The sequence below is a fragment of the Rissa tridactyla genome, chromosome 13, assembly GCF_028500815.1.
Source record: "Rissa tridactyla isolate bRisTri1 chromosome 13, bRisTri1.patW.cur.20221130, whole genome shotgun sequence".
Taxonomy (NCBI): domain Eukaryota; kingdom Metazoa; phylum Chordata; class Aves; order Charadriiformes; family Laridae; genus Rissa; species Rissa tridactyla.
Genome location: NC_071478.1, coordinates 1,592,949 through 1,617,454, shown reverse-complemented (window position 1 = coordinate 1,617,454; position 24,506 = coordinate 1,592,949). Strand labels below are relative to the sequence as shown.

The following is a 24,506-nucleotide window of genomic DNA, read 5'->3' as shown; positions in this document are numbered from 1 at the left end:
CCTCACTCGTTTTTGCAGGGGGATCGGTGGGGACACAGGGCTCGTGTCTCTTCCTCTCTCCGTGCGGCCTCGCTCCCTCGCCTTGCTCTCCAGAGCGTGTGTCGTGCAACATTGAGCTCATCAGCTGGGAGTTCTAATACTCCAAATGGAGGAGTCCTGTAAGGGGAGCTGGGAAGCAGTACGGTAATACCGTTGGCCTGTATGACTAATCAGTTAGAGAAAGAATTCAGGCTGCAGAGCAGCAGAGCCTTCATGCTTGATTGATGATAACAGCAGCCAACTGACTTACTGCCCTTGCTGCGAGCATCCCCCACGCTATTAGAGAGGATTTCCAGCACAGGACAATAGATTTGCCCTAGTAAGCATAATGCTGGGGTTTGTAGCGCGTGACATCAAAAACAAAAGAAAAGCAGGTCAAAATGGATGATTCCCTGAACAGACGTAGAAGAGCATGAGTGGAAGAGTCTGGAACTGATGCCTGCTGGTCCCCTACCTGCATCCTGCCCACCATTACTCTCTGGACTCAGCACAGTGTCAGGAACGCCTCTCATTCCTAATGACCTTTACCATGGAGCTTGTTTTTCTTTGGCAAATCTCCCAGACCGTAGGCAGGGCTGATTTCTTCAGCTAGCAGAAGTTATTCTCTTTGAGTCAGGGCTTATGGAACTGGCGGTACACATAAGCATAGAATATACAGAGGGAAATAAAATACCTCTTATGGAACCCATAAGAAAGGAGGAAAGGATACACTTGTTTATTATAAATGTATCTTAATTTCTTTTGTTTTACAAGCTCTCAGAAGCTCTTGCTGGCTGTGGGTTTGGGGTTTTTTGTGTGTCTCGTGATGTAAACTTTGTGCAGCATCCACAGAGCCATGAACACTGAAGAAGAACTGCTATATTGAAGGATGAGTTGAGGTGGAGAACTTTCTGTTGCGAAGAGAAAGATGGAGATTTTCCTGGATGAAATCAAAATCTGTTTATGAATCTCAGGAGAGCGATTCCGCTCTCCTGTTTTATAGGGGAGTAAGGAGCCAAGAATATGGACGTTCCTCGCACATACATATAATAATACATTTCATGGACACCGTGAACTTACCAGGTGTCAGGTGTTAGCAGATGGATCGCATTCTGTGTCATTGCAGAAACTTAGCTGTGGGTTTTTTGTCTTCTTAAATACCTTTGTGACCCCTGTTGTCATTGCACCTACTAAAACAGAAGCAAAAGACACCTAAAGTAGTGTGTATCCATTGGATACTTCATTTAGATCGATGTCGATGTTGTTTAGAGGAGAACTCCACTGAGTGCGTAGACTAATACTTAGGATATTTCTGTAATCAGACTTCAGGTGCTGGATTGAGATATGTACTTGGATTTATTATCTGTACAAAGAAATCGCCTAAACCGTCAATAGCTGGTGATGCTTTCTGTCCAGGATTTGAGCTTTGTGTTTGACTTAGTACCCGAGAAAGAAGTATTAAGCTACAGTAGTGATTTGATTTGAAGTTAAATGCTGAAAATTCATTGTGAAGTTGTCAACAGCAGGGAACTTCTTTTGTGAAGAACTAAATTAGAAGCTTTCAAATCTTTTAGTACTGACAAACTAAATGACCTCAGCAAATGATTACCTTTTTGTTCAATCACTGACTCATCAATAGTTGTTTTCCTTTCTGGGTCCGTTATTCATAACAAAAAGATTTCAGTATAAAAGAGAACTTTACCTCTTACAATTAGCCTTCTCTTCCTGCTGGCTTCGTTCCCTGTTGCCGCAATCTGAGACACAGAAATACAATTACAGTATTGAATGGCTAGAATTTATGAGACGATTTTGTTTTGGGAAGTGAATTTGTCGTTTGTGATGTAGAGACCTGTCTGAGCGGCTGGAAGCGGGATCCCTGGGGCAGGAGCGAGAGACAGTCCTTTGCTCGCGGGAGGCTGCGGGCTCTGCTGCGCGTCCTCTGCAGGGGCTGCTCCTTCGGGGCAGTGTCCCTTCTGAGCTGCCCGCCACACGAACCGAGCTCCCAACGTACCGCAGGAGTGAAAACCGGGCTCCGTGTGTCAACCTGCAGCTGAATCTAACAACCGTTTTGATGCTGTCGTAAAAGTTCTTGTGTAGCTTAAAACATACCAGGTCGCATCTCTTAAGCTCTTCTGTTAATGGTCTGTGTTCACGTATGTGCCTTACCTAAAAGGTGCAAAGTTCTCACGTGGAAAATAAGCACGATCTGCTCTGAAACGCATCTGCAGCATCTGTTTATACGTGAGGACTGAACTGATGAATGTGCTTCTGGTGGGGCTCCCAAGCAGGTGCCAGGGACAGCCAGTTACAGAGCTGCTTGGATCTGGCACGGCCCGAGACGCTGCGTGTTCGGTGCCTCTCTAAGCCAGTGGCTCCCCAGGGGGTGGCACGGGGGCGTGGGGGGAATCCTAGGTTTAATGCCTGGATGGAGCAAGGGATGTTCCGTATATATGACCACTACAAAGATGGGATTTTAAGCCATTTTGTCCAACAGAAGCAAATACACAATCTGCTTAATACTGATTTTATATATATATATATATTTTTCAGGCTAGGCATGTCTTCTAGACAGCTCTGAATGGCAAATTATTTTTACTTTAGTCTTTTGTGATTGACTTGGTCTTCTGGGGCTATACATCAAAACAATTGATGTTTAGCTCGTTTAAAGTTCAGTCATGCCCGAGCTTTTGGCTCTGATGAGCGTTTTAGCTGTAGAGCTCGGCACCAGTGGGGAACAGATGAGGCAAGAAACATGTTGTCATTTTCCATTTTTCTTGGGGAAAATAAGCTGGGGAAAAGGATGATAATCCTCCAGGGATTTCGGGAAATGGGTGGGTGGGACAGAACCTGAAAACAGGCTGGAACAAGACATCTCCTCTAACCAAAATGTTACTGAGTTAGTTCTGGTGCTCTGTGGAAAGTAAAGGGAGGAAAAAAGGGACACAGAACAAGAATTGTGCTGGCTGGAAAAAGCTGTAACACTTCAAAAACTCCCAATGAAGCATTATTGGGTGTTAACAGTGGTGCTTGCTGTGCCTCCAGTGAACGGTGTTCCAGCATCTGCCAGAAACCAGCCCTTGTCCTCCTGATCTGAGAGCAACGTGTCCCTCTGCAGGAGCGGATTCATTCCCCGTTTCTGTTTACTTGCTGTAATTCCATATGGGGAAATGTGCAAACATGGCAATGTCCTCGGGAAAGCGCAGAAAGGATGCAGGGGAGGGGAAGTAAGAGGGACTACGGTAGGCTTGAGCTTGTGCAAGATCTGGTAAGGACCTGTGACAGGTAGAAGTCATGTCTCTTCACAGTTCCTGCACCTGAAGGAAGAAAATATAGTCTTAAAATATTGCAGAGAGGTTCAGCCAATAAATAGGTAATTTTTTCTGTTATACTTACAATGTGTGTTTCATATTTTGCCCATTTCCCTTATTGTTCCACTTGTAGAAATGTTTAAAAATCTTTGCCTGCATCTCTTTGCTGAAGTCTGTGCTTTAGCCTTCGGAGCGGTCTTGGAAACCCCAAAGCTGCTCCCTCCTGGCTGGTCCGGCCCCAGGCGCTCTGCGTCGCTCGCTCCCTCCCCTCAGCGAAGGCATCGCTCCTGGGTGTTAAGACTCCAGGATCAGATTAGAGTGGACCTGCACCAGTTTTGGCACTGAAGAGCATTTTATCCAGTGTGATGAGGAGACACAAACCCATCTGTCCTTTGTCAGAGGACTTTCATTCCTTTATTTCTTCTAGGAGGTGTCTTCATATTATTGTCTCAAAATCCAGTATCTCACAAGCCAGTTTGATCTCTTTGCCTTTGGTGTTTCTTAGAAAGGATGAGACATTTACTCTTTGTATCAGGTAGCGCTTATTTACCTGTATCAATTTCTCTTTTCTTAGCGTCTGTCGATTTCTGTTCCATCATCACAACCTATGTTTAATATTCAGAATTCAAGCTGCTCTGGACTTGATGAGGTGCATGAGCCGTAACATTCATGCAACATATGTAATTTGTTAATGATTCAAAACTTGCCTTTCCAAATATATTTTTAATTTTTACTCACTGTTAGCATTTCTGTAAACGTTCTCTTGGAAAAAATTGTTTGCCTGAATACTTAAGGAAGTGGAAATAGCATGAAAACTACTGAGAACAATTAAATCGCACAGAGTCCTGTAAAATATTTTGTGGCAATGGCTCTAAACCTGCTGTAACTATAAGGTTAAAAAGAACAGTACAAGTTCTGCCGACGCTCTGTGAGTCTGTTTCGCAAAGGAGGGTCGTCTCAAAGCGGCTCTACCCGGATTTAGCGGCTGCTCGGTGTAATCTGCTTCAAGGCACTAATCGATGAAACCTCTGCTCTTTAATATTAAAGAGCATCCCTTCCGTCCTAACCTGCTTCTGCTTTTCTGTCTGCTCACGAGTGGCAGAATTTTATAGAGAAAGAGAGAAACATGAATTTTATGGAGACGGTCCTTCAGTTGAGCTAAATGGATACTGAATTAAAGAATAGAAAATCTTACTTTGCTTCTTCAGCGGGGCGGGGATATGAACCCTAGGGAGTAAAGCCCATCAGTAACTAAAAATATTAAAACCAAGAGATGGGTTTATATTCTCTTTGGTTTCCTTTTCCTCTCTCTTGGTCCTCTGATGGACATTTTGATGACTAAGACTAAAATCTCCTAGCTGCCCTATGATTTTCCCATATGTACTCTAAGGCCAGACCTATTCAGAAGCGCCAGGTTATTTGAAGTTAGGTGTGTTCCGTGGATTTTCTACAGCATTAAGAACAGTTCATCGTACATGAATGTTTAATAGAAAAGTAATAATAGAAATCCTCTGGTAACGTTGGCTACCGGGGGTTGGTAGCGTCACTGTTCCCCACAGAGGGAGCGGTTTTCCTTCCCCCAGTGGGCAGGGGGCTCCGGAGCAGGAGGAGCTGCCGCTGCCCGACACGGGCAACGCCGGAGCTGCCCCCATTTGGGGCACTCGCCCAAAGGAAGGTTGACATTTGTCCGGGTTCTAAGGTGGGCTGCTCGCTCTTAGGGGCTGACGTTCCTCACGGCAGTCTGACCCCAAAATGTGAAGCGACGGCCATAAAAGATTAAGATTAGCTGCAAGAAGTTTTAGTCTTGACCCTACTCTATCTTAACAGATCCTGGCAGATCTAATTTCACTTGTGCCGTGTGGGGTTAATGGCTTGACAGGTACAGGGATATTAATAAATAATTTGTAATTATAAGGTATATTGAATTGCTAAAAGAGGACATAATATCTCTTCATGACAACATAGTGCATAATGCAGCTAGCCTACCAAACGACAAGGGATAAAATAATCATTTGCATGGTCAGATGTTCTGAAGCCCCAGGGGCAGGTAACGAGGTCTGACCATCAGTGACTCGTCTGCGGGCAGGACCAGCGCCCGGGCGGTGCGATCGGCACAAGGACCCGCTGCTGTCGCAATTAAATCTCTCTCGTAAACAATCCAAACGAGTGCGATGCTGCTTGAGGCTTTTGCTGCCCGCTTCTATAGCAGTGGCTTCATCACTGGGGTTAAATAGTATTTGGGAGTTTTTTGTATCTTCAAAGTACTGTCTATCAAAGAAGATTTTGCAAGGACTGTTGCGTTAATTTTCTGAATTATTCCAATTTTAAAGAGTCAGAAGAAACAGTGAGCAAAGTTTTAAATGACAGGCAAAAATGGAACAAAAGTTCACAGTTTTCAAACGTTTATCTGTTTGGACCGCTTTATCTTGGACACTGACTGAGATAGACGTATATTACATATATTGCAAAGACGGGGGATTTAGCACACAAAAATCAGCCTGTCATTTATTTTTTTTTTAATCTCCCTTCAGTCATTTTGTTTTTAAAAACAGGTACAAAGGCTTGAAATTGTGATACAGTGCCTCAAAAAAGTGCTAGGTGAATTTTACGGGATTTTTTTTTGTTGTTTGTTTTTTTGTAGCACCTCTGATGCCCAGGCATGGATCAGGACTGCATTTGGGTCTTAGAGACGGGGGTTTATGGCCGACTGGTTGATGTTTGAAGTTACCGCGAGGGCCGGGACTTGAAATCCAAACTTAATCTCGCTGTGTCAGCTTAAACCAACGTGTTTTTTCCGTGTTTACGGAGGCAGAAGGACTCAGCTCAATATAGAGGCGTGTTACGGGGGAGCGCCTTAGATGAGTCTCGTCCGTGGTGAGGTGTGCAGGGATGTGTTCAGAGCGTTGTTTTTATTGCCTTACGGAAGTCCCAGGTGATGTCTGGGGTTGCAGCACACCGGTTTCTTTCTTGTCCTGGGGAACATCCAGAACAAATTACCAGAAGCTGGTTGCCGGCAAAACAGACCGCTTTAGAAGATGCATCTAAGGTGCAAAATACTGTAAAGACTAGGTCTGTCTTAGCTTGTAAAAAAAAATAAAAATAAAAAGTGGTTTTAGATTACATCACATTAAAACGTAGGACCATATGGCTTAGGTCTGTTTAGCTTACTAAAAATACAGTATACTCCAAAATGTGCTTCACGTTTCTCTTCGGAAGCTCTGTGCTTCTCCGGCTGTCGTGGAAAGGAGGAGACTGGGAAGAAAAAAGGGGGAGCCCTGGGGTCAGCGCTGGGCTGGTGGAATGGAGGAAGGATAAACCGGGCGCCGCTTTGCCCATTTCTCCATGAGAAAACGAATATAATGCAGTAGAGGAAATATGCAGGAAACCAACACCCTCCGTACCCAAGCGCTCGGAACCATCCCACAAATGCGTAATTGGCGCTCCATTGTGGACTGTGTGATTCCCTGCCTTCCCTTGCAGAAGTCTTTTGATGGAAAGACTCCACGGTCGGGACTCTGGCAGCGAGCCACTGTACGGCGCCGTGCTGCGAGGAGTTCGGAAAGCTCTTCCTCTGCAGCCCTGTAGTGCCTGGGCCGTGGGACAGATGCTGCTGCTGGAGTAGGAGATCTACGTGCCTGATCCCGGCTAGCGGCCTCCATTCCTTCTGTGCCCAACCTTCCCCCGAGAAGGTGCCGCCGTAAACTTGTCTCCGCTTTTCCTTGGCGGCTGTGAGAGAGCGGGAGTCCGGAGTACTGCAATAGCTGAAATATTTAATGCAGGCTTGTGCTTGAGTAGACTTGCACCGATGTTGAATTTGTTCCAGCCTCTCCATATTTTTAGATGTCGTAGCGTGAAGTTTCACCCCGCCCAGGCCGTGGCCGTGGGGCAGCAGCGCTGGCGTGGCCGGGGTCCCCGGCCCCCGCGGGACTGACGGCGCCAGTACAGGCTGCGACTCTGCATCCCTTCTCTTCTCGTTATTTAATGAAACGTGTTAACTCTCAGAGCTTTGTTCTTCAACGTAAATTTTGATACGGTCTGTACAGTTATTTATAAATCTCAAGTACAAAGGGGAATAGCTCCCCGTGTAATGAGAAGCTTCGCTAGTGCCCGCTGTCCTGGGCAGCATCTGCATTAACAAAGAGTGGAGAAATTGCAGTCCGAGGGCTGCTGATGGTGAGTGAGCCTGGGTAAATTGGGGTAATAAACTGAAAGGAAAACACAGCACTTAGAGTGACATTTTTAGCTTTGTTCATGTGTTTCTGGATAAATAGGATTTTTTTAATGATGCGATTTCTTTCTCAATTGGACTCAGAAGAGCAGTTTTACATAGAGAAGGAATAACGTGAAGGTTACACAATTTTGCAGTAGATGTAAAAACTTCGTAGAGCCGTGGCAGGGGAATGAAATTTCAGGGCTATGACTGGGTAACTGATATTATTAGGTATGATTCAAGATGAACGCCGTACCCAGTTTACCTCATTTGATTTAACTGCATCCTCTTTAATGAACTGGAAACATAAAATGATCAGATATTCACTTGGAGATGTTTTTGTCTACATCATGAAAAAATATTCCTCTGCCCCCTAAAATCGCTTTAACTATTTCCGTTTAACTGAGAGTTCAAGAAGTCCTGCAGTTTCAGATACAGCTCGACAGTTCTGGTTGCTTTGATTTTACTCCATCGCCCCCGGTCCGTACGCAGAGTGAGGGGTCCTGGTCTGCCTCTCGTCACCACTGAGACTTTATTGAGACTTAAAAAAAAAAAAAAAAAAAAAAGCTTTATAACATGAAGTACTGGTGGTTTATCAACAGAGGGGAGATAGCGTGGCTGAGTTCACTGTGAGGAGCATCACCCCAGGTCGTTCTCCACACGTTCCCTCCGTGGTGAGTTCAGTATTGCTGCAGCATGCTTTCGAGACAGGAACAAATGTCACTTTTCTTAAAAAACAATCAAACCTCAGACCAAAAAACCCAAAGGCTGTCGCCCGCCGGTTCCTGCGCTGATGAGGTGTTTGATCCAGTTGTGTGCTGCTGCCTTACGTTGTTCCGATAAACAAAATCTTCGTCCTTCTCTTCTATCCCCAGCTCTCCAGATGTAGCCTGGGTAGTTTCTGCAGTCTAATTCTTTTATAGCCAATTAAGGTTGTCTAATTTTACAGCGAATGAGCTGGTGTGATCTCTTTCATTTCTGTGATATGAAGAATCACTGGGGTTAGTGTATAAATGAAAAAGAATATTACATACATTGAAGTGAAAGAGCTGAGTTTAAAGATACGTAGAAACTGCGTGAAAAAAATCTGTTCCTCTTCTAAAATGTGGTAAGATTTCAGCAGTGCCATTATCATTTGAAGCAGACTCATTAATGCGCGTAAGGCTGTATGTTTATCTGCTGTAGTTGGGCGAAAATTGAAGTTAAAATCCTGAGGCTGGTTGTTGAGGCAGAGGTGGGCCTGGTGGCTGCCTTCAGCCGCAGAGAATGAGGACGAGAGTTACGGAATTCCTACAGAGGCTCTGAAAATGACTTCAAAGGTGTTTGAACACACCAGTTTGTGTGTGCGGGAAATGATAAATGCATGTGGAAGTATGTACTGTTATCTACAGGTTTGAATTTTAATGGAATTTTTTCAGTTCCTTTTTGAGCTGCCCCATTCTTAGAACTCAGCATGGGGATCAGAGAGGAGGAATATGGATATGAAAGTAAAAAATTATTTCTAATCCCACGTTTTGCTGTGCATTTTACTGTGGATACGTTATGGTGTGTCTGCAATAGCCAATACTGCTGACAACTTTACTTCCCTTGGAAAATACATTCAAGTCTCAAGCTGAAAACTATCTATAAATGTAAAATATTTCCATTGTGGTGCTAATGGTGGTATTTAATTAAGTTCTTAGTCATGAATAGAATTATAAAACTTTATTCTGCTTTTTGTGTATTCAGCGTACTTGTTTTTTTGACGTCGGACAGTATTTCGAGTTTTCATAGGGATTTGAAACTTGAGAGTTGAAGCAGGCTGTGCACGTCATGAAAAGGACCGTGACAAGGAATTGAGCGAGTTCATTATCTTCCCAAATTGTCCGTTTGGAATGTAGGAAGACGTTAGATCACGTTACTTGGGGTTTTTTTGCTTCTGGCATAACTGAGTGATAGATTTCGGAAAGAGGTTAAAAGGGGTTAATATATTTCACGCTTTCAGTTCAGTGGGGCCGGAGCTGCCGTTGCGGCGGTGCATGCTGCTCTCTGTAACACGCTTGTCTGTCTTCTCTTCCGTAAGCCTTTGGGAGAGGGCTGGGTGCCACCCTTCTGGCACCCGTGAATAAACGTTACGGCACATTCTTCACATTCCTCTCCTCAGTCTTTCACATGTGTGGACTTGGGTGCAGCTGAGAAATGAAGATGTAAAAAGAAATGCTAGAATTCTGCGTTTGTGGCGTCTCCATTGTATCCAGCTTACATAGGCATATGCATGAATGTGTTTAATTATATATACTCATTAGAACAGCCGGCTCCTGAAATGGAGCTCACAGTCAGAGTTAGCCTAAAAGTCTGCACGATTGTGTCATCACAGATATTAAGGACCGAGCATCCTCCTGACATTTGTGTTTTGAAAAGCGTCGATACCTGCAGCCCGTGAAACGGGCGGGCTTTTGATGGCAGACCACTGTTCTACAGACCTGCTTCCGGGGCTAAACCATTTGTTTCGGGTTCGAAGGTTCATGCGTTGCGGCTGACGGACACGTACTCTGTGCAGCAAGGAGCCCGCCTGCTTCTTCATACACGTGGCCCAGTGAATGTGTGTCAGTAAGGAGCGTGGCTTTTGTAATCGCAGTTGCTGACTACATGGGCTCACCAGTTTCTAAATAGTGTGTGCTTCTTCTATAATTTATTCACAATATTAATGAAAAAACGAATAACCCAACCGACACATGGGTAGCGAACCAGGAGACGTAACCTGTGTGCTTAGGTTTGTAAGACGGGGAAGAATGGCTGGGGTTCAGGGCAGTAATTTAAGAACTGAAAGACCTGGAAAAAAAGAAAGAACACAGGAAGATCTGGGAAGACCTATAAGGAAGCTTGTAGGCTTCCTCTGAGTTTTCTGCATTACTTGCCTTTCTGTTGTAAATTGCTGAGGAGTCAGGACTAACTCATCTAATCGGTGGGTGCTTAGGTACCTGAAGAGGGCGGTGAGCTGGGCTCTGTGTTTCTGCGTTGCCCCCCAGCCGGCAGAAGGATGCTGCCGGGACCGCGCTGCTCGGTGCCAGGACGGCCCTACCTCCCTCCCTGGCACGTCTTCGGCAGCAGCCGAGGCAGCAGGTTCCTTGATTTGGGAAAGCCATTGTGAGCCGTCTATTGTGACGGCTTTGAAAATCACTTCTCAAAGAAATAGGGATGTCCCGTTCCTTGCTATTATAAGAATCACCATACTTCTTGTCAAAGCAGTATGTTACACCTGATGTGCCTCGCTTATGCCTTAAATTCTCAATTGACCCAATTAACCTAATTAGTCATGTTTGAGGACGGACAAAAACATGGGAGTCTTACAGACTTGAAGTATACCCTATAACGTCCTGCCAGATTAAATACAATCAGAATAATACATGTTTTCTACAGAGAATGTAAGTACCAAATCCATTTAAGACTTGGCAGAGCACTGTGTCCAGCAGCACGGCCGTTACCGTGATTCCATTCAGCTTCATATATGCAAACCAGGCAGTTCCAGTGAATTGCAGCAATAAAACTTTTGTTCCAGCAGCCAAGTTAATCATTTGACTCCACATTGGAGTGACCGTGTGTTTCCATGACAATTGGACGGGTTTATGATTGACACGCGTACAATGAAAATCTGCCCTTCAAAGCTGTGAATCGCAGAGGCCAGTGAAAGCTCGGTCATCTTCTGAAAGAACTTTTCGTGAAAGGAATGTGAGATCGGGACTGCCACCGGCAAAGGGGTTACAAGTTGTAGGTCTCAACACCAGTGAACACAAGCAGAGTAACATTAAGATTTATTGTGGCCTTGGCCTTAGACTTTGTGTCTTTTATTCGCGTATCGATTTAAAGCTCCCTGGGTTTAGTGGGGTTTTTTAATTAGCGTCTAGAGTGAAATTATGTAGTTCTTGGACAATCTAATTTCCCATTGCCTTCATATAGAGCCGTGTGTGGTTAGGAGCTGGAGAGGCTATTAGGTTTTTCAATAATAAGGTTATGCATATACCAACTCTAAGAAAATATACGCTATAGCTTTACCAAAGTTTACACAAATTTATGGACATTTTTGTGGACAATTAAATTTTATTTAATAACATAAAATTCATTTTATGTTATTAAAACTCTGGTACTATTGATCAAAGTCTGTTTATAGCAGGGTTTCACGGAGGCTATATTTGCTTCTGTGCTTTCCGTTAGCGTCTGGGTGGCCTCTGGACACAGGGACAACTCCGTCTCCCTTTGTTGGGACCACAAACCTCACACTTGGAGGCGGCCTAGAGAAGAGCAGCTTGATTTATTTTATGGTGGAGGCGTATTAGCATGATAGGAGCAGCTTTTAGCATGATAGGAGCAGCTTTTAGCATGATAGGAGCAGCTTAATATATAGAAGCTTTGCAAATTTTTTTTCAGCCTGCTCAGGGTGATTACATTTTTTTGACATCAAGTAAATTATTATTTTTTGGTTCATTACAATTATTCTAGCAGGTTGCAGACAAGTATATTTTTGTGCAATTTGGCAAGGCTGCTATGGTGTCATTATATCTGGTACTATATTTATAGGATCCACTTCATTTCTGTATGTTTTGAGATCTGAGAAGCACCTACAGCCTGCGACACTCGTGACTGGAAGTCAGAATCCCTTGCTGGTTCCCAAGGTACCTGTATGAAGTTCGGGTTTGTGGGTTTTTTTCCTAGTAAGCAACTAGTCGAGCTGAGGTTTTTTGAGGCCAGTATTTTTGGCCTCATCAATCCTCTGCTGCATTTTCAGTGCCGCAGAAACCAGAGAGGTCAGTGAATCGTTCGGGAGGGATCGTGTAATGAGAGAGGAGGAACGCGGCACCTGCCCGCCATGCGGGGGCTCCCGGCCCCGGCGCGGGGGCGTCACTCCGGCCTGTCTGCAGTTCCTCATCTGCTTGCTTTCATAGGCGTGCACTCAGATTAAACGAACAGATGTGCGGCCACATTCTGCCTCTTAAATCCGAAGATTATAAATATTTAAGATGCAAATAAGACTCGTGTGGTAGAGTTATTGCTTCTCCATTTTTCCTGGTTAGGGCTGTTCAGCCGTTTTGCCACACCTGGTGCTGGCTGAGGGGACGCAGTCCCGGCTGGCAGAGCCCAAATGAGATCTGCCGGCTTTTTTCCTGCGCTGGGGTTTCCCACGTCGCAAAAGGAGAAAGGTTATGTGGAACTGAAAAACTGATTCAACAGGTACATCAAATGTATACTGCTAAGTACAGAAATTTCAAAAGCAACGCGCTTCCACAATTACTCATTTTACCAGGAATGCGTGTTAATCCTACTGTTAACACGACCAGCAGGAACTATAGCACGGTGTAAGTATATGTGAATTGTTTACCTCTTTATTTCTCTCTGTTAATTCCCTATTCCCTTTCCTGACCAAGCGGTAGCTCTGCAGGACAGACTCAGTGTGTGCTTTCTCCCCCATTAACCTCATTTTCTTGCTTCCCTGCTTGCGTGTATTTTTTTCTGCTTGTTTTTCCTCTGCCTAGCCTCAAAGAAAGTTCTCTGCAGTCACTAAATCGGGTGTCAAAAATAGTAATTAATATTAATTAGTCCATTGCTACCTCATACCTTCTAATATTTATCCAGGCGAGTTATCCCGGGGCACGCTGGGGGCTGAATACGGCGTTGGGGCGCTGCTGAATCTTCGCCTCAGCTCCAGACGCACTTTGGTTCGCGCTTGGCGCTTGTGCCTCTCTTTGCGGTGGGAATGTGGGTCCCCGGAGCCCCTTCCCCGCCACTGTCCCTCCGTTCCTCCCGTCACGCGGCTGCGTGGTGTCAGCACGTTTCATTGCAGGGATTCCCAGCGTGTGCTCCGGTACCACTGGTATTTGGTTGGTTAATTTGGCCTTTCAAAGGCGTCGTTGGTCTCTTGTTTGTGTCCCCCCTGGTAACGAAACGCTGCGGTTGGGACCCTGTGAGCTCAGGCTGTCACTGAACGAGATTCACCAGTTTACTGTAATTGCCAAATCCCTAGTGTCTGAGCCTGCAGGTTTTAAAAATCAGGCAACTCTTGAAAGAAATCTATGGGTTTGGGTTTTTTTTTTTTATTTTTTTAATTTTTAATACTGGCTTGTACTCCCAGAATCCTAACACACTTTCTTGTTTAGGTTTTCTCTAGCCACATCGTGCCCCAATATTTCTTAGAAAAAGCAACAAGAAGTTGCTTGAAATTAGCAAGACGTCAGAGTTTTAGGAGTACGATTGAATTTAATCTCCCTTCATTGGCCTTAAAGATAAAACCATGTGGGTCTAAGGAATTGTTTCAACTTTTTTGCGGTAGAATTGTAGGACTTCTCTATATCAGAAGGGCTGCAGTAGTACATGAAAGAGAGATGAGAACAGTCACCGTAAAAAAGAAAACACTATGGCAAAGCAACTAATTCTGCGTCAGTGTCTGGGGGACTAAATTCCTCCCGCTTTCACATTGTAATCCTTTTAAAAGAAGAGGCTGAACTCATTTTTAGTGTCTAAAGACCAGATTAAACCCAACAAACTGTTACAACTCTGCAGTCCTTAAACTTACGAACGGAAAGCTCTAGGAAACAGGCTACATTTATAAATCTATGTATTTACCATGCGTCAATTAACGTAAGGTACTTCCATAAGCCGTGGGCACCTGCGGCAGCACCTCCTGCTGGAAGCTGATACTGCACATTTACAGGCTGCTCCTGTTTCTCCTGGGGACTGGAAGAACTGGCCAAGTATTTCTATAAATAGCCGGAGCAACACGACTGCCTGGTAGCCTGAGGGGGGTAAAATGACACATGTGGTTTGTAAGAGTTCTGGGACTGGAATACAGATAGTCTCCGTGTTTCCTTCTTCAGGAAGCCGTCGGCTTTGCGTGCGGATTCCCGGTTTGCCAGGAGGGGTTACTGACACCTACCAGGGATTGGTTTCTTCTCCCCTTAGGTGTTCTTCCTAGCCATCTCTTCTGCATTCACAGAGCACCGGGTTTGGATGCTATTTATATCTTTTCCTGGCAAGTGTTTTTCATTTGAGACTGCTACAGTACTTCGCCTTTAATTTTCACCTTGCTTTATTGAAGCAATTTGCATTAGTGATCTTAATCTGTGCTAACGTCGCACTCGTTTGGGTGCGCGACTGAGTAGAGACCCCACTTTCGCTTTTCATGTGGACTTTTCCCTTTAGGTCATCATTAATAAATAGAATTTAGTGAATTATTTTTCAACAAAGACAGATGGAAACATTGTTAGGCAATTAAATAGAATATACATAATTGTAGCGCGAGTCAGACAGACGCGCTGCAGTCTTTCACTGTCACCCAGGTGACACATTTCACATGCCGGCAGTTTCCACTAGCCAAAACCTCATTAGTAAAATCACTGCTTCTGTGGAACATAAAATGAAATTAAAAAAATGCCAGCACATCTGAAATAATCTGACTGCTTGTATGTTTTGGTTTCCTAACCGTTTGCATGTGGTGTGTCAGTTTGGGATGTCCAGCTGCGTACACGTGCATCCGCTGGCTCTGGAAGATGCGGGCGTCTCCTGCCGGCCCCGAGAGCGCTCGGCATTCCGCAGGTGCCACTTGTGTCAAACGAGTTTTCTGTGTTCTTGTTTAAAAAAAACCAAAACAAAACCAAACAATCCTGCTTCATGTAAATAACGGTGAGAGCTGGAGGTGTGAGTGAGGCCTCATTCCATCCTCTGCCTTTCCGAAGGAGGAGAGGCGGCATCGCCGCGTCAAGGATTGGTTCCGAGGTTCGGGAGATGGGCTGCTCACTCGTGGCTCCGACCTGCAGCAGACTCTCCTTCCGTACGTGATTTCGCCAACCTTACCTGTATTGCACATTCCTTTCTTCAACTCCGTCGGGGTGTAACGGGAGTCTGTCAGTCTGTCTGCCTATGGCAGGTGGTCTTACGCCAGTCCCAGGCCCAGGGACCACTGCGTTAGTGACCGCTTCCAGTGCTCTCCTCTTCAGCATGGGCCAGGAAGGCTCTTCAGTACGAATGCAGATTTATGGAGAAAATATAGTTCTTAAATTAAGCTAGGCTACCCTATAATTTTATTCACAAAATATTGTTATTTGTAAAGCTTTCTTTCAGGCTGGTTGTTGTCTTTGGGCACAGCGAGTGTGCTCAGAGAGGACGGGACCTTTTTCAAGTGCCCATTTTGGGTAAGAAATGTCCTAGCTTGGCAAAATATGCAGTAGCTGCCTTTTGTTCAGAGGTGTGAGCTTGCCGGCCTCCTCGCCGAGGCAGCGGGTGTCAGGCACTGGCCGTGCAGCGGGGTTAAGGTGCTGGACCGGTGCCAGATCCCCCCGGACGCCTGGCGGGGGCGGCTGCAGGGCTCTGGGCGTTGTGATGGCAGCGGAACTCCTGCCGCGGGGCGCTGCTGGGGGAGTACGGGCAGATGCTCACGGTAAATCGCAGTTTTCTTTTGGAATTAAAATTGTCAACAAAGATTTCCTTTTCATAGTTTACTTCTAAAAATTCCAGCTTGCCTTGCGAAGTCCGTGCTGAAGGAGTCATTTGAAGACGCCCTGAACTTTATCGCTTGACTGTACAGTAAATGAGTTCAAAACCCAGTAGAGTCGCCGTGACACGCATGTATTAAACTTCCCTTTTTTTTTTAGGCAAGACCTTTCCCCTCTTCATCAAAACATTTTCAAATAGGGGACAAATGGGAGAGCTTAATTTCTCGGTTCTTTTCGTCTACTGTTTCAATTAAATATGACAATGAATTGAATATGTCGCCTCAAGAAATTACGGTGCAAACCCTTGGCTGAATGCAGAGCTGGAGGCTGCAGCCAGCCTGGACCTGGGCTGTCCACACGCGAATGAAACAATTCGTGTCTTTCCTCTTCCCTCCCGTACTCCTGAGATTCCTCCGTTCTCCTTTTCTCCCCTGGTCTCCTTTGGTGTCTCCCGCCCTGCTGGGGCTGCAGCCTGCCGGGCCCCGCGCCCCCCGGGAATTCGGGAAGGGAGCGCGGAAGCCGTTCCTCACCCCCCAGCCTGCGAATTGGACCTCTCGCTTGGTTAGGAAGCTGTCTAACGCTGAACTTACAGCTATTCAATACGCAAAGATCACTTGGCTTTTCATGATTTTTATGTTTGGGAATGGCTGCACTGAAAATTCATATTTTTAAAACCACTTTAATGGTATTTCTGTCATTTGGAAACACTAAAATGAAATTTCATCGTGTAAATTCACTGTATAATACAGTTATTAATTAACAGGAATACAATTACTAGTACTACTAATTAGAAACTGCTGTTTTATTTTGAAAACAGCTCTTCTGCAAAGCACGTTTTTAAAATCTAAAATAATTCTTACACAAATTCAAGTTTATTGGTTTAATGCCAAGCTTACATTTGGAGTTGAACAAGTTGGTGTATACTGTAATGTTGGGGAAAAAAAGTGTAAGGTGTTAAGAATTGCAGTTAAACCTCTACTCAGATTTACGTAATGGTAAATCAGTTTTACTGATTGACTCTGGGGGGCAAAATCTGTGTCAAGCCCAAGAGCCTTCAGCAAATGTGATTGAAAGAGGAATGATTTTTCACTGCCAGTTCTTGCCCAGTGAAAATGTTGGTTTGGGAGGTGTTACTGAAATTCCTACCCGGTGAATGGTTCGGGTGGGTGATTCAGCCTAGATTAAAAAAATAATCTGGAATTCTATTTACAATCATGAACCGAAAGGTGTGTCTTCAGCGAGACTCTGCCTCCGTCTCTCGCTGCAGAGTGCAGCCCCCGGCAGCCAGAGCCCCGCGCTCGGTCTGGTCTTCGCTGCCACTAATGTTCTCTTATCACTAAAACCAGATTTCATTTTTTCTTCTTTTTTCAAGATTAAATTTCATTATGAATTCTTGGAATATCACCTTTGCCTCCAATTAAAATAAATAAATTTATCCTGTTTCTGTAACACATGTAAGGCGACTTTGGTTCCCCCATGAAAAGCTGCCATGTTCAACTGGGATATCCTTAGTATGCCGGCAAACAAAATTAGGTAATTCATCAGCTAAATTAAATGAAACTCCATATTAGCATATAATATAACAAAAAATCCTTCCCAAAATTTGCATAAAAGGTGATCAAGGGCTGTGTTTTAATTTAATTGGGTGTGATATTCTTATGCATAATTTTAAATTACATTTTTTATAAAAGGTGTTTGGCTGCAATTTTATTGCCACATAAATTCATGAAGCGATGTTGTTGGCAAAGCCTCACTCATCGCATGTGCCTGTAACATACCGCTGCACCCGCGGGGCACTGGGGTCTCTGCGTCCCTGCGTCTCTCTGTTCTCGCTTGTAGTGAGAAATGTTGGGAGAGTGTAGTGGCAGCGGCCGTCTGCAGGCTCTTGATAGGAAGATTATTATGCATTAACTTTAAAGAGTTAGAAATGTATAATTCATGGCTATTGGGTGGATTTTGCAAATCTCCCGGTTGTGTACAGTTGCTAATCTGTGTGACATGATGGAAAACAAATCTCGGAAATACTGTCATTGAGGTTTGTGGCAATCAAGAAACTGCAGTTTTAATGCAACTTTTCTGTCTGATGTTTAGGAGAAAATCCTAGTCCTATATTAAAAACACTAAACTGTCTGGGCTTCTTATAAATATTAATTTACCAAGCGCACAAACGTCTGTGACATTTCCTGCAGTAGAAAGGATAAGCTTTAATTTTACTTGCCTATATCACAGCACATCAAAGGGAATCACTGTGCGTTGGCTTTTGTAGTTCTATATTTCATAAATTTTCTTTTAATATGCCATGTCTTTATCGATAAACACAGTAAGGTAGTCGAGGAAATAGGTGCATCTACTTTGCCAAAGTTAGTCCCACGGTCGTTTCCTTAACGAATGATTTACGTCACTGTTGGCATGTAATGACTCGAGTGATGTTCTTCATGGGCGGTTGTACCTTTTCGGTCTGGATGTTTTTAAAAGCTGCGATTCTTATCTGTGACAGGGCTGTGTGCTGGCACAGGGGCTCTTTACTGCTTTTGTAATATTTACATACAGCGTACTGGCAGTAGCGGCTGTTGCCCAGAGCCCGTGTGGAAGGGCCCTGTCTCTCCTCGACAGCGTTTGCAAATTCTTGGGCGTTTTGCCACAGTTTCTGCCCACACTTTGCCTGCGCCTCCGCCGGCCGCACCAGGTGATGCTCGCTCGATGTTAACATGCTGATTTCCATTGTAATTAAGAATGAGCAGGAGTTTGTAAGGGAACTCGACGCTCATGAGTAACACAAAAAATATTGCTGTTTTAAATAAATTTCTGCAGATAACGGAGTGTAAATATTCGACTATCACAGAGGTGGCAGCCCGCCTCCTTGGCTGGAGGGCCGTACGCCGGGAGCGCAGGGTTGCTGTGGAGCGTGCTGGGGGTGGCTGCGTCTGTAGCACACCTTTACGCGGAGAGACCTCCCTTCCCGCGGCCGCTTCAGGTGTTCTGGTGCAAGTTGTGACGGTGCGTACCCACACACGGAGCTGTATGATGTGCATACCTCACGTTTGCCCTCTCGTATCTCATATAAAAGCAGAACTATGTTGTCAGAATACCTTACGTTTCTCTGTGAAATAAGATAGTGGCTTAGCAAATAAGGATATAAAGTGAAGGAAGAAGGAGCTTAGGGGAAAAAATTCCTCCTCCTCACCTCCTTGTCTCTTGGTTCAGAAAAATAAATCACAGCAGATGCAAAGAATACTGCCCAGCTCTGCCTGTGCTTCTGGAGATTTATCTGCGACAAAGCTCCTGCTGAGGAACACCTGCAGTCACAGGGTCTGAGCTGCTTGCAGTCAATACGCACAAGACGTGGATGGACAAACTTAACTCGGGACCAAGAGAGCTCTTTTCCATTGGTGTAACTCTCGTGAAGTTGTGCTGCCTGCGACACGCTGCTGTAAGTGAGAGAAACAGGAGTCTGTTAAGGCTGATTTTGGGTTGTAAGTATGCGGCGAGGGCTGTAGCTGTGAATCTGCAGGTAATTTTTCTGTTACCAAATAAATTACATCATCCAAGTTCTTCATTAGTTATTTTAGTGCCAGAAACTCCAGAGGGAAGCTCATTTGAGTGACAGAAGGAGCCAAAGATCCAGGCTTTCTGTTCATGCCCTTGGCACGGTTTTGCACTACGTGCTCATAGTAGGGTCGCAGCTGAATGGGGAAGCGGTCTGCTTGCCTCCCCACAGCCTCCCGGGGTCTCTCTCACTTAGTGTGGACCTTACTCCTCGCCTCGCACTTGGCAGTTGCAATTGTGGCTGTTCCTGTGCGTGGGCGAGAACCCGCGCGGTGCCGTGGGACGTGTTTCATTAGTGGGTGTGCGTTACGCTGGCTCCACGGCACTAACGAGCAGTGAGCGTGGCGTGGACCTAAGGCCAAGCAGGAACCATGGAATTGGGAGGGTTCACCCGTGCTTTACCCCCCCGAAGGCTGCTTCTCACACAGCTGGGCTTCCAAGAACTCTGTGCCTGTTTGGAAGCTCTTTGAGTAAGGGCCCGAGAAGATACTTGGGATGGTGCAGCATCAGAATTTGTCCCTAAGCTTTCCTGTAGTCCAACAAGCTACTCACATTCTCATCACGCTAGAAAAAAAGCTTTAAAAACTAATTATGTTCACTGGAGTAGGAAAAGCACGAAGTGGTGGTTGGGATGCAATTGTGGAACTCAGTGAATGGTGAGAAATTGTGTGCTGGTGGATGCTTTACTTTCCCATGCATTTTGCAGTGTCAGTGTCTCGATGTTCTGTTAAGTTCCTTATTCTGAAAATATTTATTTTAATGAGTTATTATAGCTAGAGACTAATTGTCTAATTTCTTTTTTTTTAGTCGTTTGTTGGTGAGCAAGCATAAAACCACTCAGAGCCTCTAACAGTGTGACTGGGGTAATTAGTTACAAGTGAGAGATAACAAGCAATTTGAAAAGGCATTACAGGTTTTTCTCTGCCTTTCACATCTGAGAGCTGTAAGATACTTGATTAAAATCAGCAATAAAAGTGGATCAGTGGAATGAAGCGGCACTTTGGTAATGCAGTACAGGTGGTTTATTAAATGTCATATGGTCCAGGCTGGTGAGTTTTTCCCCTCTCCCTCTCCCCTGCAGTTCATGGTATGGGACGGAGAGCAGTCGAGAGCTGGAAAAGGGACTCTGCAATATCACCTGGAGCCTCGGAGCCTCGGCGAGCTCCAGGCTTCCCAGGAGTTTGGGTGAAGCTCTTGGCTGGCACCAGCCCGTGGAAACCCACCCTTGGTTGCCCAGTGTCAGTTAGATGGCACCCATGGGAGCACGGTGGGAACGGCATGGTCTGTCGGCACCAGCTGATCCGGTGGTTTGCCGTAACCCAGACAGCACCCTCCGGACCAGGGGGAACAGCGCCCGTCCTGCACCAGGGGGTGCCTGTGGGGGCTTGAACTGCTGTCCCCACTCCTCCTCGCCCACCTCTTCCCTTCTCCGCAGGGTGGGTGGTTGTGGTGGCAACGTGGCCTCCCCCGGACCCGCCGACATCCTCTGTTCTTATCTTACTGATAAACTTCCTGGTTACACAAGGTATTGAATGTTTTAACGAAAAATTCTGCTTCAAGAATAAAATGAAACTATTAGACTTGTATTGGAAAGACAACTCGTTTTTTCGTGACAATCAACACTAAATTTCCAACTATACAAATATCACTATCACTAGAAGACACTAGAAGGGTGTTTCTTTTCTGAAGAACCTGGTACCTCATGTTAATTTTTATATATATATATAAAATATATATATATACTTTTTTTTATGAGATCTTGTGAAATAGGAAAATGCTGTTCTTCCCAGATTATATGATAGAAGAAGGTTAAATAGCCCACAGACATCCATGAAGGCTATAGTGGATCTGGGTCTTGCCCAGGATGTCCCAGTTCAGGACACACGCCTTAGGCTGCTTATCGTCTTGACTATCAACTAAAACAAAAAATACAGGTGGAAAAGGAGGAAGGAAAAATCAAGCAACGTATTTTTTCAGTAGTTTTTGTCTGCTCCAGGTGACACTAAACATAGATCATGAATTATTTCTGGCTTAAAAATGGAGAATATTTTAATAAAATTAGCCTACTTAGAGGAGGTAGTCATTTTCTTGTTAGGAGACAAAAGCTAAAAGAAATTAGGCTTCAAAGAAACCCTCATCAGAGCTGTATAATTTGGGTTTAGCAGCTGTTGGGTTGCAGCGAGTAGGAAGGGTTGAGGAGGTTTTTCCTTACTGAGGACGGGATTTCTTTGGCCTTGCCGTACCCTCCAGGCCAAGGGGCTGCGGAAGGGTGGTGGCACCTCTGGCGTACGGGGCAGCTCCAGCCCCAGTGGAACCCAGCCAGGGCCATCCGCAGGAATCGCCTGTGCCAAAGGGGCTTGGCCTCAGAAAGAGAGGAGGAGACCGGGAATGCGAGACACGGGGTCCTGCTTGTCATCTGCACGAGAAATTTCTGGGATAAAAAATGCTTTAATGGGAATAGTAGCTGAAGCTCAAACAGAAAATGAGATGTTGAAAACTGTTGAGTTGTGTCTGGTGAGTTCCAAAGGTGAATGTCTTCCTGCCCTCATTTCCCTGATTTCCTGCTGCTAGAAGAAAAAATGTCAAACGGGATGAGGTGTGTTTATGTAGCCACAGCTGACATTTTTAGAGTCACTAGATGGTATTTAGACCTGGATGACTGGAAATGCTATGGTGTATGCTTACGAAGGAAACATTTTTGGCTTTTAAATCTATGAATCAATGGGGAATTAAATATATACTGGATTAAGTGCTAAGTTTGGTAATGTTTGATATATGCACATACGGGTGGCGCTGGGACAGAAATCAAGGGGACAGGAATAGCTCGTTAGCCAGGCGAGCTCTTCCTGAGGAGTTTACTTTCTGTGCTCCAGTTTTGAGGGATTTTCTTGGGGTTTCAGGTGATGGGGGAACAGATGTCAGGTGTAACACGTTTTGTACACCAGCACGACTCGGGAAGGGAAGGGGAACCAATTGGAGATACAACTTACAGATTTCCACTGTATTATGTAAATGTTATCAGTTATTTAAAAATAATCCCCTCTTCCTACTTCCCCTAGATGGAATAAAAATGTCTTTTTTGTTTTCTTTGTTTCTCTGACAGAGTTATCATTGAACCGAGGAAGAATTTCTATCTTAAAGCCACTACACGGAAGGAACGCTATAAAAGGTATTGTGTTTCTGCAGCTGCTCACCACATCTCTTGAGTATTTTGCTGCTTTGTCATTATGTATGTTCTTAAATCATTGTCCTTTTATTCTTTTAAATTATCTTTACATCTCTCAGAAATTCATTAGTTTGCATGGTATGGAAGGCCTACTAAAATTTGTTTTAAAATGGTGTTAGAATGGTTGAGGGGCAGAAAGAAGGAAATACCCATGATAAATCTTAAACCAGTGGAACTGGGCCAGGAACCCCTGTAATTCTGTGCTGAGCTGAGGCCCTGGCGAGGCTCAAATTCAAGGGCTGGCTGAGGAGAACAGGGATGACCGTTTTCTCTTTTGTGACCTCGCACCACCTCTGATCCAAGTCTTCCTTCTTCTACCGTGGAAAGCCTCCCTGAGTTTCATGGGACCCCTGACGGAGCAGGGACCGTCCCTTACTGCGGCCACGTTCACAGCAGGTGGACTCGGAGCGTTCCCTTCCTCTCCCGTTCCCAGCTTTGCTCGGGCTCTCCGGGGTTTTTCTAGATGAAAGGCTGCAGTCACGTCCTGCATCCCACCTCGGCAGTAATCTCCTGCTCTGGAGATGAGTCTTCCTCGCTCTGTTCCCTCCCTGCCAGCTGTCTCAGCCTTTCTTGAGAGGAAGAGGCAGGTCCTCTGCTGGCTCCCAGGATGACCACGAGCGTTTTCAGCTGCTGTGAACTCACCTCAGTACCTCGGTGCGTCCGTGTCAAATCCGGGGGCTTGGTGGTCAACGATGGGGTTAAATATTTAAGTCCACTGTTGTTTCTTTCCCTGAAATACGACTCCCTTCTGTGTACTGCTTTATTTTTCTCAATGTAGGTGGATTATAGTTTTAGCCAAGCATTCTTCAAAAATAATCCTCCGAATAACTAGTGTCATCTTACTGATATTTTATAAAGTTCTTTCCATTTTCATTTGTTTATTTTTAGATTAAATATTGTCCCTTTTATATATGTCAAAGCTAAAAGTGCATATAGCCCATTTAAAGTTTCAAAGCTGTTTGCAGGAAGGATTCTCAACAGAGTTTACATTGCATTTACTGTCTGACTTGTTTGCTACTTACCTCTGTTACAGAGTCTTAATGAAATGAGTTAAAAGTGTTTATTATAATTGGAATACATTCCTATTTATACAGTGCAGGATTTTCATTTTGATGTAATGGAGGGAACTCATTTTAAACATTTGAGTGGCTAGACAGTTAAAGCAAAATTATTTATTATTTTTCCCACTCAGCACAGCAGAATGGTCCTTAAAAAGGGATGTTTGAATAGAAAGTTGGTTCTTGGAGCAGATCTTCAGCGATCTGGAAGAAATATTTCTGCTTCCAAGTAACTGTAATTAGGCACTAATGATAAGTGCATTCCTGGAAAGAAGAAATATTATTGATGGGCGACATAAGCTACAAAAAGCATTAAGATTTAGTCAAAGACATAAAAGTAGGTGAGCCTTGGAAGGGGTGAGGTCAGTGACTGACTATGGCTACCTGGAGGAAAACGATCTGTCCAAAAGACAAGTGATAGTGGCCCCGTAAATCCAATACTTTCCCCAATTCCAGCCGATTTTCACATCAGGGCCAACCTCGGCACAGAAGACGCAGTTTACACGTGGTGGTTTGTCCAGCTGAACTGGAGGCTTGTGCTGAGGTGAAAGTCAGAAGAGGTTTTACGGGCAGAAGAGAGGGGCAGGGAGTGGGGCGGCCGCAGAGGCTCTGGCTCCAGAGCTGAAGCTCTAGCTTTAGGCTCAAGCTCTTCTAGCTGAAGTTTTCCTAAAGGAGAAATTC

General features: G+C 44.8%; 1 protein-coding gene across 8 annotated transcripts in view; it reads left to right on the top strand.

Annotated features, from left to right (window-relative positions):
- The window catches only part of ARVCF (ARVCF delta catenin family member), a 278,074-nt gene that overhangs the window by 79,353 nt on the left and 174,215 nt on the right, over positions 1–24,506 (top strand). For 5 of the 8 annotated variants that reach the window (XM_054219498.1, XM_054219497.1, XM_054219504.1 and 2 more), the window contains one exon: positions 22,645–22,710. The gene's annotated coding sequence lies outside the window, so the exon portion shown is untranslated. Of the gene's footprint in view, positions 1–12,166; positions 12,186–12,341; positions 12,867–22,644; positions 22,711–24,506 lie in introns of those variants that run through there. The other 3 variants (XM_054219500.1, XM_054219499.1, XM_054219506.1) reach the window with 3 other exon arrangements.